The sequence below is a fragment of the Rhodnius prolixus genome, unplaced genomic scaffold (genome assembly GCF_049639745.1).
Source record: "Rhodnius prolixus isolate KJV_2025 unplaced genomic scaffold, Rpr scaffold_6, whole genome shotgun sequence".
Taxonomy (NCBI): Eukaryota; Metazoa; Arthropoda; class Insecta; order Hemiptera; family Reduviidae; genus Rhodnius; species Rhodnius prolixus.
In genome coordinates this window covers 35783918-35811459 of record NW_027411634.1, presented here as the reverse complement: position 1 = coordinate 35811459, position 27542 = coordinate 35783918, and the positions used below count along the sequence as shown (strand labels likewise).

The following is a 27542-nucleotide window of genomic DNA, read 5'->3' as shown; positions in this document are numbered from 1 at the left end:
ATTGAAATAACTCTGGAACCAAATTTCACCTAAAATCACCCACTGGGGAACACATCCTGCCCTAACGTCCGGTTAAGATAATAAAAAATAAAAATAATTAATTGAGGGACAAACGAGAAATTTAAGCAATTGATTTCCAAAGTTTAATGATTTTGAAAATTCTATCAGCTTACTTTCATAATATTAGAAGAAAGAAAAAAAACACTAAAAAACTAAATCTTATCCTTAAGCTTTTGTAAATGAAATGTTCCCTTCTAATGAAATAAATAAAATAAAAAAACAAACAAACATAAAATTAAGATGCTAATCTTAAAATTAAAAAACAAAAGCAATAATTAAGATAAAAACTAGAAATTCTCACATAAATCAGATCAAACTCTCTTCACATAATGAACAAACAACACTAAGACTTCCTGATGTAAGAACGTATTGTGCTAGCAGATTGGAAAAGATTGGCACGCCAATCTGACTACTTGAAAGTGCACTTTATAAATCAAAATACAAAAAATTAATAACAATAGAAAAAGAGCAGAAAATCCCACGTAAGATCGGAAAATGTTAACAACATTGTTGCCAAGTAAGCCGTTAGCCAACAACATACGCACAAGAATTTCCTCCATTCCAGAAGATCCATGACCAAGCAGCAAAGAACGTACGTAGAGGAATATGTTGACCAAGATACGGCTTTATCTCTTTTATTACATACTTAGCATACAGAAGAGAACTATCGTTAATTCGATCCGCTTTAAAGGAACTATCGTGCCTAATTTCTTGATCGGCTAGGAAGAGCAAGTGGGGTGCATCTGTAACGAGCAACTTCAGTTGTAACATACTGAAATGGTACTTTAGAGGGAAGAATACAGACCTCCTCTCCAAAGAGTCCCTTTAATGAATAATCCTGGAAAAACTGATTAAAAAAAAAAAGTTTTAGACTAAGCGAGATAACAAAATTTCAACTTTTTTGCGACTTTTCATTTTTAGGTTAAGGTGAACACACACAGAGAGGAAACACTCAGAGAGAGATGAACAACAAGAGAGAGAGAGAGACTATTCGTAAAAATCACAACACCAGAGATCTTCCCGGTAAAAATTCAAAAAATCTTAAATCTGCTTGATCACACATAGATTCTGTAACAGTAGAATATGAGACAATAATAATAATAATAATAAAAATAGCGGCTTCTGTAAAATACCAGATTCCACAAAACAATCTGAAATTCAATAGGAGATAACTTGGGGAAATATGTGAAGAAAATAATATATAATAAAGAAGATAAAAGATGGCAAAAGGTAGCTGAGAGTAACCACTCAGCGTGAGTCGGTAAAGAACAAAGGCACCGCGCTTTCCATATATTTAATAATCCTACGGCAATATGTTGGAGTCTTTTGAAAACTGAGCACTGCTCAGAGCAGTATGAGACACATGCCGCACTTCTTTCACTTTCTTTTGAAGTCGAATAAAAAATTAAGATGTACATATATTCTGCTTGAAATTTCACACTAATAACTGTAGATATTGTTCATCGTTTTTGGTGACTGATTTATTAATCGAAAAGGAAGAAAGAATATTTCCAGTTTCAGTCATTATTTTTTGCCAAGCTTTAGTCTGAGGGACTAGGTCATCTTTAGCACTTATGCTTATTAACAATTATATTGTTAACATCTAAGGTCTTCTGTCCTGTCTATTTAGGCACTCAAAACTTTACTTTCCAGTACCTAAACATCTAACCAACCTTTAATGTTAAAAATGTTAAAAAAAATATTATTGTAAATAAGCCCAGAAGATAACCTAAGTCTCTAGGTCGATAACTTTGGAGGTAAAAAAATAAATTAAAAATACTTTTTATTGAGTTTAATAAATTTTTAATAAGTCGCTGTGAGCATTTTTTTAAAAATATTTTGATAAAAATTTCCATCAAAATATGTGCCGACTCCTGGAGAATCAACAAAGAAGTAGAAGATCACAATTTTGAAATAGTCTAAAGTTTCAGGCAGCTAGGAGCCAAGATATTAGCACAGAAATAAATGCTACTAAACTGTATTTCCGATTTTCTTCAGCAATGTTGATCACAGACAGAATGACAAACGAACGCAAACATTTCATAATTTTTTCGAACAGAGATTCAATATCACAGCATGATTGCAATAACTGCAGATTTAAGACAAATGAAAATGGAGTTTTGATGAGCTTCTCTTAAAAAACTACTTTTTTTTTAATTTCCGGGTATTGAGTTTCCGTTAAAAATAAATTTGACATTTTTTCCCCCACAGATGAGCGAAAAAAGGAAATTCATGCATGCATTAAACAGTATGTCAGTCCAATGGTTAGTAGAAGGCGTTCTCCTTCAAAAGACTGTGAAAATTTTAGTTAACTTCAAAGGGTTATAAATATACATACTCGTATATATTCACTTATGTAAATTTAGTTTATGTGTATATATTCTAGGGCGAAAAAACTAGGTCAAAGCAATAAGGACACCATTTTCCTCTATTAGAAAAAAAGAAGCAATTTCCACGGAAGAACGTACGCAAAGTAACCTGCGATAATGCGAAAATGTTCTTCGGAGGGTAGCACCAATCAGTACATTTCATTCATCCCAGTTCAAACGGGCTCTGATAATCTTAAGGATGTGGCCCAGAGCTCTTGAGCAACTGTCTCGAGCTCAGGTAATAGGGTAAATTCATAAGAATTCCTTTCACTTACTGTTCTACTAAAGCAATGGCTTTGGAATGAGCACGATGAATCCTGGAAGGCCAGGATTCAGAGTAAAAAACTGAGATCATCTCACATGGATTCAGAAAAGATCTTCATGCGGCTGGGATATTTTATCCCAAAACCTATGTATCGGCACTGCAAGAAGAAGGGAACAGCAGCTGCTTTTAAGGTGAGATATTTGGTTCTTTGAGGCAAGAGAAAAGATCATTTCCCTAATGAGGAAAATCCTGGACATTTATATTCTTCTATTCTCAGACCATCTGGGTGATTGGCTAATAAGTCCTTGATCCTGGGGGAAATAGGGCTTGTCCTGAGAATCAATAATCTACAGTTCCACTTTAGCCTAAGTGCTCCATAAAAAAAATCTATTGAGAATTAAGCTAGGTGAGCGGGGGCCCACAATGAGAAGTGAAAACTTAGGAGTAACTTATCCTCTTTAGCGGGAAAGAAACGATGCACTCATTGAGTCAGATATTACGCTGTTCGTGTTTAGGAAGTAGAAGTGAGGCCAAGAGTGTGAAAAATATGGTAGCGTGTGCACGGATTAGTTCCGGAATTAAGGGAATGTTGAGGAGGATATGAAGGATATCATTGGAAACGCAGAAAAGAGAACTGACGATTCATCTTTCGACGTTGGATTGGAAGGAATGTTTGAAATTTATGATAGATAGTTCCACTCCGTACTTCTACATCGTTCGTAGGAGTGATTTAATAACGTCATCAATATGTTTCATTGGGGGATGACGAAAATCGAAGTATTATGGATTGATCATGAAAGTAGAGAGAATAGCAACTGGCGATTTGGCGCAAAATGTTTTGGTGATTCAGTTGTCGTTTTCCAAAAAGAACATATAACTGTCAATTTCGCTATCAATATATGGGAGTTCTTAACATACAGGAAATAAGAGTTTTCGACAAAAAAAAATAATATAATATATAAATAAATTGAATTTTGAGGAACATTGAAAGTTGAAATTCTAGAACATCCACATCGCTAGGCAACAAGCAGGCAGAGAAGTCCATCGTCTAGCGACCCATCCTCTAACACCTCCCACAGCTATTTAACCACAGGGAATGAGACCAAAACCATCCCCGGGGAAATCGCCGCCCCCCGCAGTGGGGCCAAGTTTTCAGTGACCCTTGTCATGCTTGTACTTTAAGGGTACAATCCAAGGTTTTTATTTAAGAACAAACTCTTCTTATATAAGATAGATCGATAACAGCGATTATCTCTATTCTAATTATTTACCTCTTATAAGTGATTATCCTTTCAGTTTAAGTGATTATAATTGTTGTTTTAATAGCCACTTACCTGCAAACAACAAAAAAAAAACAACATTAACAATATTATTAAAATTATTATCACTTTTATTTCAAATTAATAAGTTTAAAATAAGTAAAGGGAAGTCTAATAGATCAGCTTTAAAAATACAGGCCAGCCGCCATCCTTCAGGTATTTTCCAGGAGTTGCAAGAATAGATTCCCATGAATATTTTGCAAATAGATATTATCGTCTGATGGAATATTACATCCACATTTAATGAAACTTAAGAAATAAATGAAAATTTATTAGAAAAGGGAATAGATAATGAAGTAGGAATTATCCTTTACTAAATCCAATCTTCTATAAAGGATGTTGAAGGAGGTATGTTTATTTTCTGTCCAAGGGATTTCCTCTGGGAGGCTGAGAAGAAAATTATTTTAGGAATTATATAGGTATTAAAGATATAAATCCTTCAGGATCTCTCTTTCTCTCTCTCTCTCCTAATTAACAGGACTTACCATTTATTAAAAATAATAAAGCAACAAAATGTAGACTTTTTAGAAACTCTAATTGGTACCCTAATTTTTCATTATTATTATTAATTAAGCCAGCTAAACCCAAAGGGGGTTTAACTTTCCCTTAAAGGGATGAAAGGCTGTTTTCTGACAGGACTTGTTCGAAGAATCTGTTGTCTTTCTCTAACTGAAATTCTCGAGGGTTACACCAAACAATTCAAAATTGGAAGTTGAATGTCAGTCCAATGGAAGACTTCTTTCAAGCTTTATGGAATTTGGCTTGGCAGATGCCGAAGAGATACTATGAAATTTGAACAGTAAAACTTTTCCACAGCTTATTGAATTTAATGCACTTTTGGGGAAAAATATGACCTCATCTCAAATTGCACTCAACTTTTTTCATTCAATTATTAGAACTGAGCATTCTTCATCGTTTATATCGGATTTTTCAACTTCCGTTCTTTTTTCTCTTCTCTTCCTTTTAATAACTACGGGTTCGAATATTTGTTGTAGAAGTATCGCTAGGAAAAAACGAATTATAAACCGAAAATATTTTACCCTCAGGAAGAGCTGTAAGCAATTTAACATCGTGCCTTTTATCAGCACAAATCCAGATGATGGAATACTTGTTACCTAGGTAACTGGCAGCAATCAGTCTGCTATTATGTATTGTGTATTTCCAAGCATATATACAGGTATTATATACTCTGCTAACACCAATTATTTTCATATATTTTGGATTGTATCAGTTTATTTTATTTTCTTTCCCTCTTAAACATGTATTTGTTGTCTGTCTGTCTGTCAGACTGTACAGGATATTTGCCAAGATTTACTGAAAATAGTAAGACCGAAAATGTTCACTTATAGATTTTTCTTTTTGCGACTTTTTCAAAAACGGAAGCAGCAATTTTCTGTAAAATTAGGTCACTAATTTCATTTATCTAGATCGATAAAGTTTATCTAAAAGTGGTATTTCCGGAAAAGAGATTTTGATCTCAGAATTACAGTCAGATTTCCAGTACGGAACAAATTGAAATGTAAAGATTCAGATTCCCGCGATTTTTTTATCCGCTCACAAATACCATATCTAAAAATCAGTTTTTCGAACTCTGCGAACCTTAAAAGATATACTTCCGAGTGAAAATCTAATTTAAAGATTTAATTTAATCGAAAAAACCTTCTAAATCTTCCTATTTACCAGGTAATAAAGCAATGTAAATAATTAATTAATTATTAATTTACCATAACCAGAGCTAATTGTTAGCACGTCGTCTTAATTACTATGACATCACTCATGATTACAAAGTTTGGAAATGAGTAAAATGACAGTGTGAAAATCGCTTTAAACATACACACAATCAGGGAGTAAATTAATTAAGCATTAATTTATGCGAACATATGGTTCATGAGAGCATCATTGAATGCATTTAAATGTCTATCTGTCTGTCCGTATATCTAAAATAAGATACTTATCAATTATTGATAATCTATCTCACTTCCAATCAAAACTTCATTATGAATACAATCAAACAATAACCATGATACATGTTAAGTATGAAAACAGAATCGAATCAAAATAACAAATGTAAAACCATCAAGACGTAATCTATGACATTCTCTGCAAGGGATGATGTATTCTTCAATGACCTAAATAAAACTCGTAAAAAAACTTTTCGTCACAGTGGAAATGGAATGCAGATGGAAAAGTTGTGAACGAATAAAAAGTTAGGCGAATGAAAATTACAAAACAGGATGCTCTAACCTGAACACTTACACGAATTCTCTCACAATATTCACTGACCAGATTTACATTTTCCACAAATTTAAAACTTTTACATGCTTAATTTGCAAGCATATTATTGTTTATTTAATAAGCAGTCAATTTAACATATTTAAAGAAATTATTTTGTTTAATATATAAAGGAAAAAAATCGCGTGGCGATATCCTGCTGAAAATTCACATGTCCTGTGTTGAATTTTCTTCAAATTTCGAATCTCATTACTCATTTATTCCTAGTTATATGTACAGAGAAGACTGAAAATGCACAACAAAGATACGTTAGAGGAATGCCTAAACACTCCCGTCGCTTAGAAGTGCTCTAAAACGAATTAATAAAAAAGAATGTTTCCAAAACTAATCATAGATTACGTCTACAGAATCACAGTACGAAATTTAAGAGAAATTGTTATAGCATTTTTCAAAGAAAACTATAAAAAATCAATAACCAAAATAGAACTTCCGTTCAATCGATTATTTTTGTTTTGAACATTTCAACGGAATATAAAAGTCTTCGCATTTTTTTAAAATTTTATTTCTGTCCATACTCTCAACAAAAGCACCCACAAAAACCTCAGGCAATCTCAAAGTGGGGGACTTCTGGTGAAAACATGTTTTTAAACCTTTTACCCGATTACAGTACTGTCCAACGCCAATGGGTAAAAAGGAGTAATAAATAGAAACTTCACATTAGTAGATTGAAAACAAAATTATAAGAAATACAATGGCCTTAGTTAGGGTAGAGAAGGTAAGCTCGAAGTCAATCCCTTTCAAACAGCTGAAGAACCAATTAGTTGACGATGACTTAATTGAGGAAACAACCAATACTGTTATTTGATTTTTCAGTAGAACAGGAGAGGAGAGAAATGTCCAGTAACAAAAAACGATCTATCCAATTAAGGAGCAAACAACAGCTGGTAATTTTCCAAACATTTTAGGTATATTAATTGGAAGAAAGTAAAAAAAAATCCATAGAATCTTGATTGTTAATAAATTAATAAGTTAAGTACTCTTCAACACAGTCTGCAGCAGAAGTGACGCTATAATTAAACAGATAATTGACTTAACTAATTTATATTACCCTGAAGAATACAATGAATTTGCCGAAACGTTGGTAAGTAAATTATTGACCGCCCCTATACCAAAAGAATCAATAAAACCATCATTAAACATTCACAATAATGTAGTCGACAAGTGACTGTCTAGTATAAATTCTAAGTAACGAACAAATTGAATTATTTAAATTGCGACATGTGGAAGTCCAGTGACTGTTCACACCAGAATTAATAAACATTTATTAATTTTAAATTAATGAAGAAGTTTTCACGGAGGGAAATATTCAATTTTGACGCACAATTTATATATTTTCTAATGAAAGAATAAATTGTAAATTAGCGAGTAGATATTTCCAAAATTGGGTCAGTGGAGACGATATCGCAGGAAGAGTTAAAAGTGAATAGGTATGGTGGGTATTATGTGAAATCGGGTTTAGGGGCACACCTGGCCCCGGCTAAACCCCATAATGAGTAACCCCTCTACACGAAGAATAGCACAGAGCACCCATCCTTGCCTGTTCTGAACCATTATGCAAACTACATAGCCAGCCAGCACTGGTTGGTTACACACTGCTCATCCTGGTGGCCCTTATTGAAACTTCTGCTCTCTACTTTAGAATTTTAATCCACGGCACTTACCAAAATGCTAGCCTACCCATTTTTGATAGAAAGTTTTCTAGCTTATTAAAATTTTTAAGAAAAACTGAAAAAAAAGAACATGTGCAAAAATTATTAACATTCTTTCAAATTTATTTGATTATAACAAACGGCAGGGATTCACACAACAGCTGGTTTTACAACATTAATAAATGAACAAGAGAAGAAACTACCCCATTTATCAGCGCTCCTCAGGGGGGATTAATTAATTTTAACACAACTAAATACACTGCAGCAAATCATGAGGATTTGCCTCATTTGATGACATGACTTATGTCAGCAAGGAGGATGGTGAAAAATGGTTCACGGAGTAAGACGGGTTAAGGCTTATCATGTACAGGATCGCTATTTTGAAATTTCTAGTAGCGGATTGATTGTTACATTGTAGTGGAAAGAAAGTTGCAACTGCTACGAAAACTAATAACTGTGGTAATAGTTTCAAGTTCAAAGTAGTAGAATGGTGCTACCTGATAATAAACTGAGATTTGTAAAATCAATCGTAACTGATTTCTTTAAAATTCAGAATTTACTTAATATCATGCAGCTGGGTTTGTATTTATGCTGGAGAAAAAATCATATACTCGCTCAAACTAAAAAACATTCAGAAAAGAGCTCTTACAGTAAGTAATCTATCCTCTTACTTCAGTAAGTGAAAGTAAATTAGCTCGAACGAGTTACCAGGAAGGCAATTGATTTGATTTTTAACGCTTTCCTTTTTCAATACATTTCCGGACGCGGAAATCCATTTATAAATGGTTTGACAAGATATCTGTTAGTCTGTCAATTTATACGACAATCATAGTTTAAAAAGAAATCACGTGATAAAATTTAGTGAAACTAATTCTTATGCCTTTGAACTGGAGTGAAGCATAAAAAAATGATGGTCTTATGTAAATATTCCAGCAGGAATAAGGGACGTAAATACTTTTCAGTTGTTTCGATTGGAGCATGTAAGAGAAGTGAACAAAACACTGTTGGGAGTCGCTGCTGAAAGGTTCATAAAAGAACTAGTCAGGGAAATTCGAACTGAGAGAACACTATTAAGTGGATGGAAAGAGTGTCGACTGGGCACGTTTGGGTAGCCAGACATTTGCACAAGGTTAGAAAGATTTCGGTCCTGGATGTTATAGAATAACCATGAGAGGGTTAGTAAAAAGTACAAGTGAAATGAGGCAGCCCCATTTATGTCAGAGAGGCTGGAAAGGATCTCGCAGGACTTTTAGAGCTGCAATATGCAGCAAATAATGCGTGTGAAAGAAACCTCATGATGTACCCAGTTATTACTTCAACAAGTCCGATTCTTTAGCCCACTATAAAGTACATATGTTGAAGCCTAAAAGTCTTGCAGGGAATCAGCCATTTGTACAGTTGAAGAAAGCCTTCCAAAAAAGAAATCGCAACCTTACTAACTATTACAGTTCATCCAGGCCCTGCAAGATGATAGTTGATAGATAAAACAACAAACTGTACCTTCACTCACACATTCATACAATCTTCAAGTCACAAATTACACTATCCAAGAATGGGAATGGGTTAGCGGAGATCCCGGGTTCGAATCAGCTGTCGGCCTCTAGATTTTCTCTTCCTAAAAGCTTCTTATAGCTCACTGTCCGGTGATGAACACTGTCAAGAGACTAGCCAACAGTGCACTGAAAAAGCTCTGGGCGCCAACGACCTCAGACGTGGACGCACTTTAAAAAAAAAAATAGTTTTTTAAATAAAAAAAATTGCAAATCTAAATTTAAAGAACAAAGAGACAAAGAAAGCGGTAGATTAATAATAAAATAAATAGGAGTAATAAAATGCAAAGTTTATTGAATGGAAGACAATATTTAAAGTACTAAAACTGCAATAGCAGTAAAAGTTGCGAATTCTATCGGTACTGCAATAATTCTTGTGATATCTAACCGGGCGATAAATCACTACAGTAGGAAAAAGTAAAAAGAAAATGGAGGAAATAAAAAGAGAGAAGAATAAAAATATATAAAAATAATGTATAATCTTGAAAATGTAAGGAGATGAACTCCAGTGAATGTTCTATTATCAAAGGTAACATTTTGGGCGAGCGTACGCTGACAGCAGGGCTATTCTATTTTCAACATAATTTACCTTAGATGGTATCATTTATTTAAATAAATAAATTGTATTTAATGTTTTCCTAGAAGAAGCGGAAACTACAACAGCTGGCACGCACAAGATTTAAGAGGCGAACAATGATGAGCAAACGTGCGAAACTGCTTCACAGACTACTTGGACGACGCTCCAAATTGCCCATAGAAATCAAACGATTAATATACAGTACTATTCTCAAACCTATGGTGGACTTTACAGACTAGAACTTGGTTGGGTTCAGCCAAACCAACAAACATACGGACTGTACAGAGACATTTCAAACAAAACTGTTCCTACGTGACTTATCTTACTCTTCATAAAACGACCTCAGCATCCCAAACGTAAAACAAATCGCCAAAACAAAATATCGCAAGTTCAATATACTGTCTCTCTCTAATTGCTCTAATTATATTGTTTAGCCTCACGCCTCCACTGACATTCCAGACAATTTACCACGCTAACTGAATCGTCAATGGTACCCGAGACTTCCTTGAGTACTGAAGATCATCATATCGTATCGATTTCCTTTAGAGTCCTACCCTGAGTAGTTTCTCTTCTCCTTCTCTACACACACTCATATTCCTTCATCACTCATATTTACTCTTATTTATTTTCATTCGCATTGTAAAAAACTAAATAAATTAATAAAATGTACTTATATTTATTTAAATAATATATATTATATAATTAATTATATTATATATATATGTATACAGGGTGAACCAGTAAGTATTGTCCATAGGCCTACTGTGTGAAGTACATCTAAAGTGGAGTTCAATGAAGTATTGGCCAACTTCATATTTTCGTCTGTTCTTGAGTGACGTCACTTTAAATTTTTTTTCTAAAATCATTACTTTTTTCCAATAAAAATGTTATTTTTCAGAAAGTTTTAGTCCGAATTCGATTCTAAAGGCACGGTTAGAAAGACAGATAAATTTTCTATAAATTGATACCATTTCGAAGCATAAGTTATTTTCCAAACAGCCTCAATCTTCCTCCGAATGCTGGAAAAATAAATATAATCGAAATTTTTAAGAAAATTCATTAGGCCCTGAAGTGATCATTATCAGACCTAGGTCCTGGCACTTTTTATAAAAGTTTCCTTATTTAATGGGCTTTCAAACGGTATATCATTTTCTAGGATTCCTTTTATCTTCGTATGAGAAATTACGTTTGTTTTACAAGAAAACGTGTTCAGAAGCACTCAACAGTGTTAGTTATCAAGTTGTTTAATTCATTGAAAACTCTTTTAGATGGACCAGTAGTCAATTTTTACAGTAGATTGTCTTAAAATAAGGAAGTCAAATGTTACAAATTGCACTTAAAAAAATAAATTAATTTAAAAAAAAAAATTCTGATCTCTCTGAAATATTTGAGAAAATGTTAGGAAATATTTTAAACAAGTACTATTTTTATAAACAAAAATTCATATGTACTTACTCCAAATTACAATTTCACACACAATTACACTGTTGAAAAAAAAAAAAATGTAAATAAACCTTAACCTTTTAAGTGCAATTTGTAACCTTTGGTTTCCTTATTTTAAGACAATCTACTGTAAAAATTGACTACTGGCCCATTTAAAAGAGTTTTCAATGAATTAAACAACTTGATAACTAACACTGTTGAGTGCTTCTAACACGTTTTCTTGTAAAGTAATTTCTCATACGAAGATAAAAGGAACCTGGAAAATGATATACCGTTTGAAAGCCCATTAAACAAGTTAACTTTTATAAAAAGTGCCAGCACCTAGATCTGATAATGATCACGTAAGGGCCTAATGAGTTTTCTTAAAAATTTCGATTACTTTTATTTTTCCAGCATTCGGAGGAAGATTGAAACTGTTTGGAGAATAACTTATGCTTCGAAATGGTATCAATTTTTAGAAAATTTATCTGTCTTTCTAACCGTGTCATCAGAATCGAATTCGGACTAAAACTTTCTGAGTAATAACATTTTTATTGGAAAAAAGTAATGATTTTAGAAAAAAACTTTAAAGTGACGTCACTCAAGAACAGACGAAAATATGAAGTTGGCCAATACGTCATTGACTCCACTTTAGATGTACTTCACACAGTAGGCCTATGGACAATACTTACTGGTTCACCCTGTATATATACTGTTGGATAACTCGTACAATATTGGCTCGTAATACCTGGTATATAAGTGGCACTTCAGGAGAATTGTCTAAAGGTCACACTTCATCCCGAAACGTTTGGAAAATTAATTTTCCCAGAAAAATAATTCAAATAAAAGTGTTTTAAATATTCAAATGAAACTGCGCCGTTCGCTGCAAACATACACACATACGGATGCATGAACACAGATTTTTTTTGTTCTAAACATTTTTTTAGGCAACAATTGGAAACAAATCAATATTTCTAGGCCCTGCAGAAAGAAAGCTCTGCACTTTGAGGTAATCTTAATTTTCCTCAATGGGAAAGTTATAAGGAAGGTTACCAATTTAAGTTTGAATATAAATTTACAAACAAATAAAAGTTTCAATTAAATTAGATACAATCACGAATACGGAACTTCCGGTAGGTTAGCAAAACAATGGGGGGTATATAATAGAAGACCAACTACGTTACACGCATTGTTAATTATGTAACTAAGTGATAAGATGTCAGACTCTTAAATTACAAAGAGAAATGTTGTTCTAAGATTAAAAAAACAAAAAACACTGAACAGCAATGATGTCAAAACATACGAGTAATGATGCCTGTTTGTACGAGGTATGTCAACTAGAGGCAGTATGTAGAAACCACTGATGCTTTATGCACTTTATTCGAAGGAAAGGCGCGCAAAGATAAGTTGTGTATTGCGGAACTGGGTTCGAATCCCTATATTGGATTTTATTTAATGCGTTAAATAGTTTGTTTTTTAAATTTGTACAGAAAAATTCAAGTAAAAGGGACTTCTAGGAGAGGAGGGTGATAGTTTTTTTTATGAAGTACCATTTCAGTGAAATACACGATACTGTAATTTATAGATGTATAATAAAGAATTAAATACGTAGGGAAGAGTTTCGGTAAGTGGTTTAGCGAATAGATGATTCCCACGCGGACATCCCGGGTTCGAATGGATCCACCTGCTGACCCTTTTATTTTCTCTTCCTAGTAGCTTCATTCAGGTCACTGTCTTGGTGATAGGCAGAATTGTCTGTAACAAGAGAACGCTCTCCGTAGATTGTCTGTGCACTGAAAAAAGCTCCAGGTGCCAATAACCTAAGATGCTGGCGCGTCTAAAATAAAAAATGAAACTGTAAAATCCATTCGGAAATGGGAAACTTCTGATAGGCTGATTAGGTCACGTAATCGAAATATCGAATCTGAACTTTGTGTGATATTCCAATTTTTTGTAAACGACAAACATACAAACACTTCAACTTAGTTTCGACATTAAAACGGAAATGTCGTGGGAAAACTCGATTTCAGAAATTTTATGCGATCGTAATATTATCCTGCTAGTGCAGTAAGAGGAAGTAGAATGTACTTGTCTTATTCAGGGGACTCGTATTTCCGGCGAAATCTCAAAGTAGACAATTCTCTTACGAGAGAAAGAGAAAATACTATGTTTTAGTGAAGCTTACATCTAAATTCATCATCAGTTTCATTTAAAACAAAAAACTAAATCAATTCATCGGAGCAGCAAAAAATAGCCCCAGTAAGATGTGACAAAACCTAACTGAATAAATAATAGAAATAAATAAAAGAAAAGGAAAAAAAATGGATAAAATATATTTTTGTTGTGTTTGAATTATTGTAGGGCGTGAGCGCATCAGTCACGTCTGTAGGCCGTCACGCAGACAGTCAGCATCCCTCGGCTACGTCATATTATCATCAACAAGTGAACTTGCCAAATATTCGCATTTGTTTTTGTCATCTTGTTTTGTTCACTTTTTCCTGGTTTATTTTCGTCTGTATATTGCCATTTCTTCCCTTTATTCCCCTCTAGATTCAACACTTGTTTATTTACTTATTTAATACTTTTTGTATGTGTGTGTGTGCATATATTTACGTTTTATTACCATTATTTACATGTTTTGCAATCCTACTGTGAAATGTGAGAATATAAATCAGTGCTAATAATTGAAAAAGGGACATTTTTTACCTCTGTTTCCTTCTTTTTAACAGAAATAATTCCCTAAAGGTGTGGGAAACACAACTTTAGCTCTTCTCCAGCTCCTCGGAAAGTTTTAGGAGGGGAGTTCAGCCAGTCTACTCACAGGCTCTATGAATACATGACGATCTTCATGATTTGATATAGCATAAGATGTAGTATTAGATTAAACCGCATCTCAAAGGCCGCAAAAGGTGCGGTCTTTATGGAACGATCAAGCAAAACGCCTCTGAACGACACTAAGTGCTCTGATAGCCGCATCCATGAGCGACTCCTGACTTTGGATGTAACATTGTTAAGATAAGTAAAAGAAAAGTACTCCAAGATACATGGCCTTCACAGTAAAAAGAACTTTATCAACACCTCCCCAATCAAAGAAGGCTATTCCTAACCACGCAGATTATGCGAACAGGATAACCTTGGTTTTATGGGCTGACCCTCAAAATTGAACCGAATTAAATGAGTCCTGAACCTATCCGTAAAAGGCTTCCAGACTAATATTGACGATTCCCAGACTTCAGCATAGTCTGGCTAGGAGAAAAGTCGGTTATGATGATCTACAGTAATGGCTCCTCTAATAAAACAGTTTCCCGCGGAAAGCCTCCTCTTTTTATTACAAGGCATATTGCAGTGCGACCTCTCACTCGATTTACTGTACGCCTAAATCGAACTTGTAGTGAAACCGTTCAGTACCACCGCGATAAAACAATCCACCCAGGTACTTTTTGGTTCAAGTTCAAGAAGTCAGAGCAAGGCCACCGACAAGAGCTGGAAATATATTCCCCTCCTCTATAACACCTGATTCCTACCTAGGCTCCCCAGAAAGCGTGAGAGCACTTAACCCACGCCACGCGTCCAAAATGTTCTCCTGATGTTCCTAGGATGATCAGCAGATGAGCCTCTACTTACTCAAACCTGTATCCAGGATGGGAGAGAATGGACTGTTTTATGAAGACAAAACACTCTCTCTACAGATAGGATTGATTGGATTTTAGCCGTATTTGCTTCTTTTGTTTGAGGTTTTTATGTGATATTTTGATCACGTTTTTTCATTATTTACCTAATCCAGGTATCTTTTTTTTTTCCTTTAACATGTATTTTCGGAGAAAATCTATTTTAAAAAATGTTAACACGATTCACTACCATTAGTACGACAGAGATAACAGAATTCACATCTATAATCCCTAAAAAATAAAACAAAGGGCAGTGTACTCTCTGTCGCTGAGGTTTCGAAGTAGTAGTCGATAAAGAGATGCTCTGAAGGGCTCAAAAAGAAGTACAAAAGTTAAATTATTAATTTTCATTTTGAATTTGAAACGATAATTACTAAAGCAGTAATTAAACAATTACTTTTATACAAATAACTGCAAAGTGTAGGTGAAGAGATTGTACATTTGGTGTAACGTTAGAAGTTTAAATACTGTACAATAATTAAAAGTTACTGTAAACCACTTTACACTATTGCATCAAACACAAGGCACTAAAAATAGTGATTACTGCGAAGAGAATAGAACTTATTAGAAGAGGCAATTAGAGACATATCTCAGGTCGTAAAAGACCATAATATTCCCTTCCCAATTCCAAATACAAGATCATCCGCCAATGTGGGCAAGTAAATCGGTGGCCGCAAGAAATCGTTCCAAGTTCCAAGGTGGAATAATACCCTCGGTTTGTTTAGTGTGTTAAGTGGAACGAGCTCCAATAAGAGATTCTCTTGTTCTATGAAAATGTGTACAACTAAAACTTAGCAAGTAACTGTTATTTCTCCTCTCTGGTCGACGTTATTATGCTTCAAACTAATACAAAACTCTCAATCTGTTTGCTATATTCATTCTTAACTAACAAAGTTTGGCTATATTTCGAAATGTTGAACATATTCATCAGAACAATTTAAATTTTAATTAATTTAGTAAAATCAAATTCTTGTATATAATACAAAGCAAAATCAACTAGTTAACAAAGTTAAAAATTTGGAAATGCTTCAATTTTGCTTAGAACAACAAATTTATTTTCAAAAAAAATGCACCAGCCAGAGGCTAGAGTAAAAACCAAAATGGTATTCAATTTGTGAGACAAAACAAGCTGGAATTATTCTTAAAAATATAATTTAATTTTTTATTAAAAGTAAAAAAAAAATTCTGAACTACTTTAAAAATAAATAAATGAACAACAATAAAATAATAACTCCGGTATAAAAAATAAATAAATAAATAAAACAAAAAACGCTACTTTAATTTTATACAATTTCCTGTCAGTAGTAATAAACTTCCCCACGAAGGTAAAAATAAAAATAAATGGTAAAAAAAAAGTTAATTTCCGTTTTCTGTTTTCATTCTTTTCGCCAGAAATTACTTTTCCATATTTACGTTTCATTCAAAATAAAATTGAATTACATCTTTAATGTTGCATCTCCATTTTAAAGCCCGACGGCAAGGAAAGAGGAAATTCTTCAGGTATCTGGGGTAAGCCCTGTGTGTGGTGTATCAGCAGTTAAGCAACACGAAAACACTTGGAAGTGTGGTAGCAATTTCTCTGGTTTTAGCATCACCCGAGGCAATCTGAAGCTCATCTCACTGGTATATCTCACTATTTCAGATTCTGATTATACTTTTTTATAGACTTTTATAGAATGGCTATTAAAAAACCCAGCATGACGGCTTAAAAAAAAAAAAGCCCGCATTTGAGCTTTTAGATTATTTAGAGCGCTTTCTGTAGCTCTAAACCTCATTAATTAGTTCACTTAGATAAAGAGAAAGGAACAAATATCGAGATTGTTTCTTAATTTGAGAAATACATTTTTTCACCGAAAAGACTATATTTGAATAAGCAAAAAAATTATTGGGTGTCCTGTTAACATGGGACTTCGCACCCTAGGATTTTGGAAGAGAAAGACATGTGACTGCACACCCTGGGATTTTTTATGTTAGGATGTCAAACATACACCTAGGGAAAGGCAATTCCTGGAAAAAACAATTTTTCCAAAATCAAGGTACCTCAAGACATAGGATTCCAATCAAAAGTTCAAATCGTAAAGCTCGCAAGATTGCCATACCTCCTCTAAAGAGCGAGTTAAAAGGAAAGTTAAAAAAAAAGAAAGAAAAGTATTTCAAGGTTTTTCCCCGAGGAAAACGGAATAGCAATTCGTTTTCACCTCAATACCATAACTGATCGACTGTATAAAGGTCAATTTGAATTTGTTTGCATAATGACCTGTGATTTTGTGTTGTCGTTGTTGTGGACATTGTTCTGGTATGAAATCAATTGGATTCGTGGTATTGGTAAAAACAAGACGAATCAAAACGGCTGCTCGGAATGACTCGTTTGCGCTTTGTTTTTTTTTTTTTATGATTTAAGGCGCGTCAACATCTATGGTTATTGGCGCCCGGAGCTTTTTTCAGTGCACTGCCGGCCTCCGGACAGTGTTCTCTCGTTACAGACAACACTGTCCATCACCGGACAGTGAGCTGTAAGAAGCTCCTAGGAAGAGAAAATCTAAGGGTCAGCAGCTGGATTCGAACCCGGGACCTCCGCGTGGGAGTCCAGCTCGCTAACCACTCAGCTAATCCCTTCCCTTTGCGCTTTATGTATTTCTCACGTTAAGTACTAAACGAGAAAGTTATACAGAAAATGTAGTTTTCCTTTGAAAACGTGTCCTATCTTTGTAAAACATGGGTGAAAATATATTATAAATTTAAATGACAATTATTTTATCTAAAATTACGTAATGCACACAGGAATTTCAGAGATATTTGAGTTTAGAGGAGTAAAAATGTTCGAAGAAAACTCAAAAAAGTGAAAAATCATTTTTATAAAGCAGCACATCCAGTAGTAAAAATTTTCTTAAACCTTTTAAGGTAAGTCAAGAAATGGATAAGCCATTTATCTCTTCTTTACTATATACAAGACAAAGGGTGATTTTTCCGAAATGGTACGTTAGAAGGAACTCTAACAAAGCATCTCTCCAAGAATACCTTAATAGAATTTTCTGAAAAATACTATTTCAAATAAAAGTTAATTATGAGCGCAATAAGTATACAAAGAGTACTAAAGTCGAAGTCTTTAAAAAAATTCAGTAAAGTGATACTTAAGGAATTTCATGCAAATTTAAACTTCAACACATTTAAACTTTTTTTTTGGTAAGCCTATCCCATTTCCATGAATGGAAATTTCCAGTATTTGTTTTTTTCCACTGGACAGTGAGCGGTGAAAAAGCTCCCAGGAAAAGAATATCTACGGAGCGGCACAGTTGGATTCGATTCTGGCATTTCCACGCGGGAATACATCATGCAAATTCGGGCCCTAGGTTAAATTTAACGCACTACGCAATAGTTCTAATTTTAGTTTCTAATAAATATTGTATGAAGTTCATTGTGTGACCATAAATACTCGTACAAACATATTGTAACCTACCATTCATACAGCTGGATGGAAAGAAGATATCTATCATCTTAAGATGCTTAAAAAGGGTAAAGAAATATATACGGGAGAGAGGGCACGAGAGGGTAGGGGGAGTGTAGCAGAAACAGAGTGAGACTTATAAATAAGTTCTGACCAAAAAAATTGGAAATTTATTTCTTTAAAATAAAATAAAAATAATTATAATCAGTTTAAATAATGGCCACAGCTGTTTTGTTGAGAACATCTAATAACAGAATTAATAACACGGAAAATGAAATAAAATATTAAGAGAGAAAGAATGAGAGAATAACAGAACATAAATGTAGAGCTTACAAGATGTCAGATGGGATATCTAGTGACAACCAGAGATTCTCTTGTTAACAAAGTCCTGTTCGAACCGTGCTATTACAAGATGTTGGGCAGAGATATCTTCAGAGCTGACATCTCATATTACCTGCTCTAGGTTAGATGGACAGTATGGGAAGATCGTGTTTAGATTTAAGTGCTGTCCCAGGTACTTGTGTTTAAATTAGTTTACAATGTCCACACTAGCCACTCTATAAGGTCCTTACAAGATATAACTGGGCTTAAACTTCACACAAATTGGTAACTTTGATGCTTAGAACTAGTCTTTAGTCAATAATTTATTATCTGAACTTAAAATAATAAAAGAAAAAAAGATCTGAATTTATCATCAGCTGGAATGTTTACCTTCCTTTATCGTCTGATTTTCTCCCGATAAATTTAGAATAAAGTTATAAAAAAATAACTGGTTACAGTAATAGAATTTATAAATGGAATACCTTTGAATAATTTACAGGTAAATAAAAAAAATAAAAATGGATGAAGTATTAAAATCTTCCAAAAACCATTTATGAAAAGCGATCCTCCGTACAAAGTTTTCATGGTGCAAAGAAAAGTGACTCGCGAAAAGGGGCTGACTGACGTCGAGAATGGGAGCTTCAAGTCATGATGCACTGACTTAGTAACCTCTTTTGAGGATAGCCTACTTTGCTAGGGGTAGTAGAAAATAATACAGCCTATCTTGGAAAGGATGGCTCTCTAAAGAGTCTGGGCAGATACCAGATGTTCAGAGGGAAATATATCCTCCATGGGGAGGGATGTTGGTAAAGTCTAGCAGTAGGAATTGATCGTTTCTTTCTACTGTCTACTAGATCCTTAAATTTTCCTGAAGAGCCAATAGGCTTAACAGGGTTTGAAGAGGTGAATACCATCATTAAAACACTCCCCATCACCTGTGATTGCGGGTATCATGTTTGGAATACAAAGAGAAGGGCTCTGCGGGAAAGGTGTACAAGAAACTCAGGAGTGAAACTTCCCTCACTTCCTAGGACTCCTTGAAGAGCCCTGATTCCCATAATCTAAAGGAACCCTCAGAACACAGATCCTTAACTACCAGCTTCCACTGCTACTTCCCTAAGTGTACCGTTGAGTTTTTTCACTACCTGGGGATGCCGTAGGGCAAACTACTGCACTATTAGGATGCACAGTAGATCCGAATCCATTCAATAGGGCTGGAATTCCTTATCATCTTCTTCCAGTATGAAAGGAAAATTAATAGAGTTTTCGAATTAAGCAATTAACCAACCGTACGGTTTATACAGTTATTTATATGTAAACGTAAGCGCCCTTTCTTATCAATAAATCTAGAAGTGGTTCGTATCATCCGTCCGCCCATTATTTTTTTATATATATATTTAATTATAGGTTTTAAAAATTCTATATCCTATAAAATCGATAACTAATTTACAAGGGCTGATAAATGGATTGTAATAGGCTTATTTCCCCTTGTTTACCCAATAAAAGTAATTAAAATAAGGATCCAATTAGAAAAGGATACCTGAAACTCACAGCAAGCTTTTTAATCAAACGGGGGCGATTAGAAAAAAAAGAGAATTGATTCGCATAAATTCAAATTCATTCCTTCAATCTTGAAATTATTTAAAATTAACTAGCCACTTCTTTAAGGATGCTGGAGTTCCTGCGGAAGTCCAGAATAGACGTTTTTTTTACCAATAAAAAAAAAGGTTAACTAAACATTTCGAAGTACGCCTGTTTTTGGTAGCGCTTTTCTCAATACTATTTTATCTGTGATGTTGTTAAACAAAGATCAGATTTATGTTTATAGAAAATTTGTGAACTTTATCTTATTAAAGAAAATGTGGATTGGGTGTGTTTGTACAGCAAACATTTTTCGTGTGCGCAGTTCACGTTGGTGATCCTATCTCACAGCTAAGAATATGAAATGTCTAATCTAGTTTCATCCAAGTTTGACGGATATCGCCCAACCAGAAATGTGACTGTGCAGAACTTTTTTTTTTTAGATTTATTTAATTTTCTAAACTGTCGTCAAAAGGTATCATTTGAATTTGAACATAACATCATGTTAGGCCTATCACTTTGATTGGCATACTTCTCAGAGAATATTGCATTAAGTGTGGGTTCGTGAAAAGTTAAAGACGTCTCGTTTCCTCACGTCATCATAACAACATTAAATATATGCAATCCACTATCTTTTTAGATTTTAAATTGTGGTACGTTTTGAAGAGTTCTGATATTATAAAAGATAACTGACAAGCCTTGAAGTGGGGCCACTGAACGTCACGTAGAAACGGCTACTGAATTCCAAAAGCAGTCATGTCATTTCAACAGCAAACTTAACTACTTTTTAAAAATGTTTTTGCAAAGACAATGAACTTTTCTCTTCTTTTTGCTTTTTTTTTGCTTTACGAACTGATGCTCATCCTGACAATGTGGAAAACCGGTTTGGCCTGTCTGGCAATAAGCGGAACGAAAAAGAAAAAAAGATGATGATGAGCCAGTAGGGCTGTTCAAAACGTCTCTTTGACTGCTTTCAGAATTGAACTATCGTTAGAGACAGATAGGGATAGTCTGTGACCACCTTGTCTGGATAAGGGAAATAGCCATACCTACAGAGATATTGAAGTCACTGTGGATATCCTTCCAGGTGGTAATTACTATTGCGCGTTTATTGGGAGCGATGCGCTTTCAATGCCATATAAGATCGACTCGCTCACTTTGTGACAGTGTGTGTGTGAGAGAGAGAGAGTACAAGATGTAACATGTTTTAGAGGAATGGGTGTGTGTGAATAGTGTACCCACACTAGATTATTGGGATCGCTAGGATTTTTGCGAAACTACCAAATTACACCCTCCATTAAAACCACGAGAAATGAATAATAGAAAAATCACATGTTTTTCTGGAGTTCTTTTGTTGTTTTTCTCACTTAATAGTCATTCACGATGACACGTACACAATAAGTGCACTTGCACAATAAGTGCTAAAACCGTTGCTGACAAAAATACCGGTAAATAAAAAAAAAATACACGACCATATATTATCTAGAATTACAAAAATGACCACATAAATGGAATGACATTAGAAAACCAATAACTATTATGGATTAGTTATTACTATTATTAAATAAATACGTGTAACGGTGTACAAATAGTGAAACAATCACATTTTATGAGTAACAGTTAACATCAATACAATAACGCGATAAAAGTAAAAGTACTGTAGATACATGAAACAGACAATAGCGTTTTTTTTTTTACGATATTAGTTTTTGTAATTGCGATTATTAGTTTTTTTAAATAATTCGTTTTATTTTTAACAATAGTTTTTAAATAATGAAAGTGTAAATTGTGAAGGACAAGTTACACTAATCAATTTTAGAAGAAAAATAAATTACAGTATAACCTCGATAAACCGGCCCTCGGTTAACCGGGATTCGGATTAACCGGGATCATGTTGAGTCATCATAAGAACACCTGGATCGGCGCTGAAACAAAACTTAATTTTCGGTGGCGACAGGATAATTATTTGTCTTCCGATGTAACATAATTGTAGGCGAGGCAGCAACTCTTTTATACCTGATTTTCTTGAAGGGTCATTATGTATGTATGTAAAAACCCAAAAAATTTTCATTTCATTATGTATGAAAATCTCGCTCGTCTAGCCCAATCGATGGAAGGAGGTGAAAACGTAAATCGAGAAGACATTTTGGAGTGGTTCGATTGTGATAGAGATGCTCCACAGTTTGCATGCCTTAGTCCTGAAGAAATCGTCCAGAACATCCGAGAAGACGAACCGGAAGAATGAAATGAAATCGACGAAGAAGAGAATGATCACCCAGGAATATCCCTGGATGCAGCATCGAATTCATTTGCTGAATTGACTGAATTTTTTCACGTAAGGACATTCCAACCAGTGACAAAGTTGTGCTTTTTAAATTGCGTACACATCTGAGAGTGGTCGTTTGATAAAAAAACGATGTTTTGTACCCGTATAATACATATACTTATATACATAAGAACATTCATAGGTACAGATGTACCTAATGGAATTTAATAGAATTATTGTTAACCATCTGTAAATATGTTCCACAGCCCTGAATTTGACCTAGTACCTAGGTCGAAAGCTCGGCAGAATAAATGTATCACGACTGAAATGGCAATTATTTTTACATCCTATTGTACAAATGTACTATGTAATACTGTGTATTCGGTTTAACCGGGATTTCAGTTTTCTGGGGTGGTATAGCCGGAGGTCAGCCCGGTTAATAGAGGTTGTACTGTAACATCTTTAGTTATAACTATAACAGATTTTTTTTTTTTTAATATTTATAATTAAGACCCGAATTTAAAGGCCATAAAAATTTTGGTATCAATAAAAAAGAACACTTCTCTGACCGGGAAAAAACCTTAGAAATTTAAAATTTGTTCTTAAAAAAAAATACTTATTCCCTTTAAAGATATTTTTTCGAAAAAGTGTATAGTGTGAAATTAGACTTTCAAGTCAACCAATTTCCTTTCAACTTAAAATTTTTTGGCTACACATTTAATAGATGATAGGGGAACCCCATACACTACAATGAAATGGCACTTCAGGATAAAACCCAACAATTCCTGACGCCGCCGAGAAGTGCCCTTAATTGAATTTCCCAGAGAAAATGTTTAATATAAAAGCTATGTATCTACTTAAGCTTTAATCTCAAAGAAAATCGTAGAAGCCACTTTTAAGAAAATCTAGAGAATTCATTCAGTAAAGTTGGTACCTAAAAGCAAGATACCAAACTTAATAATTTTCTGCGTTCAATTCTAGTACAGTATTGTATATTTCCTATAATTTTCCTTAAAAAAAGTTACTTAAAAAGAAAATTGCCCGAATTTCCACGTTAACTTTATAGGTAGCAAGTATACATAATTTTGTAGAATTGAGCAGGCCATAGAATCTTAAGTGCCTAACAAATCCTCTTAGAACAGGCAGGTAATATTCCTTGTACGTTACCACTAATCCCATAGATAAATCAACCAACTAATATCAATTTAGTAGATCATACGATGTATTTGTTGAATAAATTAATGGAAATTAACATAATTGCCCCTCTTTTTTTATTAATAATAATATCAAAGGTCTAATTAAAATTAACTTAAGGATTAAATAATAATTAAAAATCAATAGATTATGTAATTGAGTAATTGCGTTGCCTTAATCTATATGTAATCCTCCGGATTACAGCACTAGAACTCCGCACAAATCCTCTAAGGAATTACCTTTCTAAATACGTACATTAATGTTATTGTTTCTGATAGTAAAACCAAGAAAGGGTCGTTTCCTTAATAAGAAACATTCCTTGTTTTCTTTGCCCTTAACTCTAGTTTTGTTATCGTACAAGGTTCTTTGGTTAAACCAATTATACTACTTTGAAGCGGGCTAAATTAAATAAGGTGCTTAAATAGCAATTTTAAAGAAATTGGTAGAACTGAAAAGCAAATTTTCTGAAAGTTTTGTCGAAATTTTGGGCCTTTTTCTTGAAAAAAAAAATCATAGTAGCTAATTATTTCAAATTGTTGGACTACATTGATGAATTTCATATTATAATCAGACAAAAGATGGATTTGAAATCTCCATACTAGGCTAATAAGACAATAAACAAACAGACTATATTAACTTTTCTTAAGACCACAGGACGAACGATCTCAATTATCAATACATAACAAAATAAAGAAATATTTAAGACCAAAATATGTCCTATCTGGACTTGCAGAATTAAGCTTTGGGGCTCAATCAAGCGCTCAGATTCCAAAGGAATACAGTCTCTCCATGAATGTCAATTGGTTTTTATTGAAAAAAAAAAAGTTTCAGTAAACTTTATCTAGAGTGTCCACTGAAGTTCCTTTTCCCGAACACTGTTTCTATCACATGTGTAATACGAGTATTTATTTTAGCGGGGTTCTTGAGAAGCAGTGAAGTAACGCTTTCATCGTGAATCGTGTGAGCGTTCACAGAGAAAATCAATCCCTAGGAGTCAGAAAAAAGTGAAATAACAAAACAGAGAATCGTACAAATTAATCAAAAAAAAAAAATCCTTAAAATATTAGTTCAACTGCTAACGTTCATTACGAAATTATCAGTGAGGCTTTTAAAATGAAAAAAGAAATATATATTAGGACGTTATAGTGACACGTAAAACCGTGAATGAAAGCAATTGTTGCTGTTGTTGTTGTTTGGCTGGGAATGAAGGTCTCCCGCGTTATGATAGTAGGAGCATAAAGGTGAATGACTTGTGGACTAAAAGACACTAGGTGACAAGGTTTGCTTTACCGTGTACCACCACCAACCCCCACCTTTAAATAGAACGTAACAGTGTCATTAGGACAGACTCTTAAATCTTTCTACCGACGAACAGACAAGACACTGTAACTCTGGCGATGTAAGTCAGGGTCATCTCGTATTTTATAGATGAGTGACGTGCCCCGGATATTATATAACCTGCCTCCAATTACTAGGGGATTTATTTAATAATTTTGTTTGAATGTTATTTCATTTTTCAACCCTCGTAAAAGACTACATCTATTTACTCATACCGATGTTAAAATTAATTAATTTAAATAAACTTAATAACCCATATTTACTTCAATAAAATAATAGAATATATATATAACCTCGCTATAGAAATTTTGATGAATAAAACTGTACATTGTAATTGAATAACTAGTTATCGATAATGAATGGTTATTTTATGGTAACAATATAGCCATTACTACATTTTCCATAACTAATAATCGTATAGATTTATAAAGGAAGATATATCGATTGGTGCGCCAGGGCGCAGAGATGAAACACCATCACCCCCTTCATCATGGTAGCTACATCCCAATGTAGCGATAAATTTGTAGGTATTAGGCTTGGGATAAAGGGTTAAATGGCCTGTTCACTAACTTTATCCCAATTTATTTTTAACGGGCCTTGATCCCCGGGACTTCATTAAAAAATAAATTTAGAAAATTACCTCGAACTCTAATTTAAAAAAAATGTTAATTTATATTTAGCAACCTAAGAAGGGAGAGAGATCTGAACTCTCGCATGACTTTTACTTTAACCATTGATGTAATTATAATTAGCACATTAACTCCCCCTATGTTCGTTCCTCCGCCCCCAAAAAACGAAGTAATGTTAGACTGGAGTAAAGTTGGTTTCCCGCAGGTGAAACTGGAATGTGAATTGCAGAAAAAACATGAGCTAACATTATTCTAGTCTTTAGTTAGGGTACCAAAATTTAAAGAAAAGGTAATTTATGTTTCATGTAAATGGGGAAAAAATTGTTGAATTTCTGAACAATTTTTCCAGTTAATTACTTCTTAAGGTTGTTCTGGGGTAGGGTGAGGTGGTTTAAGCTTCCCTCTAAATCAGGGGTCCCCAAACTTTTTTACACAGTCAGGGGTCAGTTCACTGTCCCTCAGAACGGTGGAGGGCCGGACTATAAAAAAAAAAAACTATGAACAAATCCCTATGCACACTGCACATATCTCATTTTAAAGTAAAATAACAAAACGGAAACAAATAGAATATTTCAAGAACAAGTAAATTTAAATCAACAGACTGCCCAGTATTTCAATAGAAACTATGGGCCTGCTTTTGGCTAACCAGATGGTTAATATCCGGTTTAGTTCACTCTGCTTCCAGAGCCGTGATGTTTCGCTATTCTCGTCAAGAAAATTTTATTACGAAAAAAGCATTCATGTGAGGGTTCCAAATCTAATTCTGCATCTAATTTTTTAGTATTGCATCTGCCTCTCATTCGTACAACACACCCACAACAACAAAAAACATCTTGTTTTCAGGAGACCACAAAAATATATTTACAAGCAAAAACCCCTATCCCAAACCTGAAAAAGAAGACCGCATCTCAGTCACAAGGAAGTAACCATTTTGATTAAATTGCAAAATTTAATTAAAATAGACGTAGTTCAAGAAATGGACTTAGAAACACGTGCCCGGCATGTTACTTCCACTCAGCTGATGAGATTTTCGGTAAGTGAAGGAGGAAGTTTAGTCATTTACTAAAACCGGAAGGAATGTGTTTGTGTGCAACGTAGTGTAATCTAATAGGTATCTTAGATGCTCAATCGGACTGACATTCCTTGACAGATTCAATCAATTTTAAATCCTACTACACCAATTTATTAGAATTGCTTGTCTTTCTTACGATAGACCATTGTAATCGGAGGGAATTTCGATTAGGGGTTTTTATAAAAAATAGATTAATTTTATATTTTAGATATATATACAACTTTGCGAGTTACGTGAATCTATTTGAGGTGTGGGTAGTTTGCGTAGGCTCAAAAACTAAAAACTGCCAAAACTTCTTCTTTATTTAGTCATGAATACAACTCTAAAACAACTCTACTAGATGAACAAAAAGTCGAGGGATCAAAAACGTCTATTTCGCCTCAAAGGATTTCCTGCAAGTGAATTTTAGGAAACGTTTTGAACAAAGTGAACAAACCGGAAAGAGGTATGAAAAAGCCCAGACACATCTATAAATTTCAACTGCATCAATTTGATTACTAGTTGTGAAAACTCTCTCAAGTATTT

At 34.0% G+C, this 27542-nt stretch overlaps 1 protein-coding gene across 6 annotated transcripts in view; it reads right to left on the bottom strand.

The window, feature by feature from the left end:
• LOC141460039 (extracellular serine/threonine protein CG31145) overlaps positions 1-27542 on the bottom strand; it is a 284669-nt gene that overhangs the window by 152019 nt on the left and 105108 nt on the right. Inside the window, exon 3 of one of the 6 annotated variants that reach the window (XM_074139656.1) lies at positions 3966-4028. The exons of the other annotated variants lie outside the window; for them this stretch is intronic. The gene's annotated coding sequence lies outside the window, so the exon portion shown is untranslated. The remainder of the gene's footprint in view (positions 1-3965; positions 4029-27542) is intronic. 6 annotated transcript variants of the gene reach the window in all.